Raw genomic sequence first — 5,689 nt, 5'->3', positions numbered from 1 at the left:
CCCTTACATATCAATCTAATTTTACACAAATCTTTATTTTATAGCCTAAAAAAAACCACAATAACCCAAACAATCAAAACACCAAAAACTAGAATCCCAAAAAAATGAATCATTAACGACCACCTCTCTTTCTGTCTAATCTTACAAATAAACTTCAAAACAAATATACCAAACTAATCAACTCAACTAAAACTCAACGACACATACATTGAGCCAACTAAACAAATACAAACTACATGGCCAACTATTTAACAATTTACAAGCTTACTTTCGCGGATGCTTACGAAGAAGACGAAGATGACAACCTAGATCAGTGAAATTACCTAAACAAAAAAACAAAGTAAGTTACAAACTCTGATAAATACAACTAACAATGATTTTTGTTTACATATTACCCATCAAATAAAAGAGAAACAAACACAACCACACCAGCAGATACAAGAGACAATCCCAATAGATACAAAGGCAACAACAGCATCTCCACCTGCTCATTCCTCTTGTCTTATGAAAATAACTTACATGCTTAATGTCAACGGAACAATGCTATTGTCTTCTTATGATAAATACATATATTCGTTTTAAGGCCCAAATACTAATTATCACTTGTTTTATAGTTATTTCTACAAGTCTTCATCTATTTGTTGTAAAGGTTCAGTAAAATCAACAAATTTAAAAATAAAAAAAAACATATAACCAACATAATAAGAATAAAAAAAATTATTACTTAATACATACAACTTACACAACAAAACAGAGAAAAAAATATCCAGAAACAAAAGGTATTCTCAACAACTTTAATATAATTTATGTAATCTCAAGAGTACAAGTAACAAATTAAAAAGACAAACAAACAATAAGTCTCAGTGACACAGCAAACAACACCACGAACTATATTAATCACATTACTAACACAATTTAGTCCTTCATGAGTGGAGAACAATAGTGCATACACAGTTCATCATCACAACTCTAATCCTATAACAATAAAAAACTTGAAAAACATTGATAACCCAAAACGCAAAATTCACAGTTACAATAACCCTAACAAATATTGAGATGAAACAAGAATTCTGTCCAAAATTCCGCGCTTGCGCGGGGGCAATGCCCCTTGGATCCATAATTTTTAGGTTTGGATTGGGTATTTAGGATCTAAAAAGACATGAAATACCCAAACACCATCAAATTTAGTCAAAATTTGTCATATATATCTAAAAAGTTACAAAATAACTTAAAATAAACTATTAATAATTTAAAATAAAAAAATTTCAAACTCTAAATTTTACATTGAAATCTTAATATTACTTAAAAATATTACAAAAAATAATAAAGAATGTTAACAAAAGATATTTCAAATAAATCATAAAATAAAATATACAAAATAGAACACAAAAAATCATAGTTTTTTATATACATGTTTTTAACTCGGGCGTGAATAGGTTTTTATCGAGTCGAGTCTATTCGGATCAGTTTTTTCGACTACGAGTTTATTGGGCCGGTTTTTTCAGTTCTAATTCTTTCGGATACAATAATTTTGGATCCAATAAGTACTTGTAAATTTTTTTTTTGATTTGGACCTGATATTTTTGAATCGATTCCGGTCTGGCGTAGATAAAATGTCCAGGCGTCGGTCTGGCCTGACGAAGTTCAAAACTCTTAAAATCCTAAAATATTTTGGTTTGATATGGTCCGGCCTAAAAATATTTTTAAATTTTATATTCTAAAGTACAACCCGACTCTAAGAGGGTTATAAACTTTTTTTTGGACTTTCTGAACTTACTCTCATTCGTGATCATCTCAGCCCGACTCTAATACAGATTTTTTTGCAATAACCAATCCCTAAAATAGATGATGAACGATTACGGAGAAGGAGTTCTCTAAAATGGAAAGGTATTGGTTTGATGCGTTTTGAGATTCTGCATACATATATGATTTGCTTAGAGAAGAAGTAGAGTAAAACGACTACTGAAAATCTGTATTAACCTCTTAAGTATTAGAGTTTTTGTACATAGTAATGTTAGAATAAAAAGAAACATACATTCGTGATCATCTGGTTCCTCTGTTTTGGAAATTAAGAGAAAAGGAAAAATAAATCAGATCAAGAATTCTACCACATAAACAATTTCCATTTTTAAAATTTTAAAACTTGTAAAATCTTTAGCTTAAATTAACTTCTTAAACCATATTTGAGAAGGAAAAAGGAGTTTTTGAAGCGGAATATGCGTCTTTGTAACGCATAAATAGTAACCTAACTTAGTTGTCTCTATAAAAAGATAACTGGGCAAGTTAAATAAAAAGCCCTAATTTTCTTTTTGCTTGAACAATGACAAGAATCTCTGATCTTTCACAAGATTTGATAGAGGAGATACTCTCTAGGCTACCGTTAACATCTCAGCGAGCGGCTAGTTCCACTTGCAAACAATGGAACGATTTATATAAAGACGAAAGTTGTACAAAGAAGCACCGTGGTAAAGCAGCTAACGATACCATGATGATCAGGGTGTGTAATTCTAGGGCTTGTTTAGTGAGCGTCGATCTCCAGGGAGCCCGTAAGCAAAAAAATGGCTTATTTGAGCTATCTACAGAGCCAATAGGTCAACTTAACCATATCACAGTATCTGACGTCTATCATTGTGATGGCTTATTGCTTTGCCTCCACAAAAAAGGTATGGTGAAGTCTGATTCCGTGGTATGGAACCCGTATTTGGGACAAGCCAGGTGGATCAAACCCAGCAAATTTTTCTCAAAGTTCGATAGGTATTGTCTCGGATACGACAACAAGAACAACCACAAAATCTTGAGGTTTTTGCACCATGACAATTATGGTACTACTGTTGAGCACGAAATATTCAATTTTAAGTCTGATTCATAGAGGGTTCTTCATCTCACTCCTGACTGGATTATACCATATAAGGGTCAAGGAGGCTTGTCTTTGAAAGGAAATACTTACTTTGTTGCTCGGGAAAGGCTTGGAATGAGAGAATATGTAATCTGTTTTGATTTTACAAGTGAGAGATTTAGACATTGCCTTGATCTGGAATCTAACTACGGTAATGGAGAAACTGTGATTCTATCTGCTGTTAGAGAAGAACAGCTTGCAGTGTTAATTTACCGCGTGGATACAAATGCGATTGAGATACGGATTACAAGAAAGATTGAGGCCAATGAGGTCGTGGAGAAATTTCTTAAAAGTTGATATGAAGCCGTTCATGCTCAGGGGAATGTTCTCGATGTCTCCTCCGTGTAGGAGTTTCTTCGTCGACGAGAAAAAGAAAGTGGCATTGATTTGTGATAATCACTTCAGCAGAGCTTACACGATTGGAGAGGATAATTACTTCAAAATAGTTGCTCAAGGAAAAACTACACATTGGCCGGTTGTGTGTTCTTATGTTCCGAGTTTGGTGCAGATTCCGAAAGGTCCAGTACATGCACGAGGCAAAAGGAAAGTCTTTGATGATTGTTTGAGTAAATAGAACTGTTTAGAATCGAATTTGATCTTAAAATTGTTAAATTGCTGAAAACCCTAATTTTTCTTTTTGCATAAATCGATTGATAAACAAGTTTCTATATTGTGATTAATTGTTTGAATATCGAATGAACTGATTAGGAAAATTGCTAGTTTTGATTAAAACCATAACCTGTCCAGAATTGTGAATTTTCTTTTTGCTAAAAGTAGAAAATTTTCTTCTTCTTTTTTTCCTGAAATTTCCTTTTCTACTTGCTGAAAAATTTTCTTTTACTGTTAGGATTGCTAGAGAATTGCTAAAATTGACTGATTGATCTGATTTAATTCTTTTGTAAAGCATGATATTGATAAAATCAAACAAAAAAAATGGGCCTTGAAACCCTAATATGATCTGATGATACTTGCATTATTATTCTGATTGCTTGATCATACTAAATGTTTTAAGAAAAGTAAAACATAAGAATTATTGACCTGGTCTCACTTTGATTAAAAATCGGCCTGAATATGATTGTTGTTATGATTGATGCTTTGATTGCATTCAGATATAAAATCCGACCTCTAGGGTTGTTGCATCACAATTTTATAAGGCCGTGTGACCTAAAGCATCATATAGACCTCGCATACTTGTTTTTCTCGCACCATGGTCGAGCAGTTAATTGTTTGGTCGAGAGACTTGTGAAACCGTATGCATTGATTTTATTGACTCGGTTGCATCTTGAACTGATTAATAATATGTTTCAGATGTCGAAATTTGAGCCTTCAGATTATGCTGCCTAATGAACACTTCAGTTGCCCTGAAGTCTAGAAGACTCGAGAAATGTATCATTGATGGCAATAATGCAATTGAAAGTGAAAAGCATAGAGCCATAACAATTATGAGCTATCATCTCACTGAGGATCTGAGAGATCAGTACTTAAATATTGAGGATCCTTGTGACCTTTTGACAAAACTAAATTCCAGATACTCAATGGCATTTTGGCGAAAAGCCATGAATGAATGGAAGATTCTCAGGTTCCATGATTTTGAATCCGTGGACGAATATAATTCTGCTGTGATGAAAATCACCTATAGTTTTCAACTATGTGGTGAAGTGGTAACACATGAGGATTTACTATATAAAACCTATTCCACATTCCATCCAAAGGATCTGTTGTTATCACATAAGGCTAAGGGTTTCACCACCTATAATGACCTATTGTCATGCCTATTGGCAACTGAGCAAAGAGAGCAGAAAGTTATAGATACCATTAGCAGATTTGAAAAACTTCAGAAAAGATACATTGAGCAACGAAACAGTGAGATGAGACCCCCTGAAGCCAATGAGGCTAAAAATGATAAGGAGGAATCCAAGGAAGCCGTGTGGAAATATATGGATTGTGAGACTAGCTTATACATTGACTAAAGGAACGAGATTTTGACATTCTGATTTTATGTTTTATGTTTTGCTTTGATTTGCTTGTCATTTACAATTTTATAGCAATAATAAGAGTTGTTTTTAGTTATCATGTTTGATTTGCTTGATGATTTCTTGATTGATAAATGACAATGAAAACTTAATAAAAGGATAGTCATTCTATTATAGACCACGACATTGCCTAAAGGGGCACAAATTTATTCACCCAATAAAAGACCCATTGAGTTATAAAGACTTGAGCATGAATGGTTTCCACATTGAACCAATGGGCAAAGGCATGACTGGATTAGCCATCCAGGTCTTTAAAAATTGATGCACATATTGCAAAAGGCACAAAGAGTTATCCCATAAAATCTCACGTTGTGTAACATGTACACAACGGAAACTCATTAGGCTCTATTGTCCCAAGTACCACGTGATTATAGTATGTCCATGAGGGGGAGTGAGGACAAATTGTGATCCATGAACATACTACAAATCTGTGTGACATGGTCTATGACCATAGTAAGACTTGGCCGAATTCTTTATACTACAAAGGCCACTACCTAATGCTTGGGGACACAAGGATTTACATGTGTAAGGTTAATATGCATCAGGCCATATAAGTGAGCATAGATAGTCACATCTCAGAATGAATACGGGTCATAAACCAGACATATACCATCCTAAGAGATTTTGAATAAACCACCACATACATATGTGCCATCTAGGATGGAACCTCAGAAGAGGATGAGAAAAAGATTGGGAATATATGTTGGATAGGAACATGTCTTTCTCCCACGTTTTTTAAGAGACCTTGTGCCAAATATGG

At 33.8% G+C, this 5,689-nt stretch overlaps 1 pseudogene; it reads left to right on the top strand.

Annotated features, from left to right (window-relative positions):
- The first annotated feature begins 2,320 nt into the window (after positions 1 to 2,320).
- LOC106345113 lies at positions 2,321 to 3,470 on the top strand (annotated as a pseudogene).
- The last annotated feature ends 2,219 nt before the right edge of the window (positions 3,471 to 5,689 follow it).

Source organism: Brassica oleracea, chromosome C5, assembly GCF_000695525.1.
Source record: "Brassica oleracea var. oleracea cultivar TO1000 chromosome C5, BOL, whole genome shotgun sequence".
Classification (NCBI taxonomy): Eukaryota; Viridiplantae; Streptophyta; class Magnoliopsida; order Brassicales; family Brassicaceae; genus Brassica; species Brassica oleracea.
This window is presented reverse-complemented; position numbering and strand designations above follow the sequence as displayed.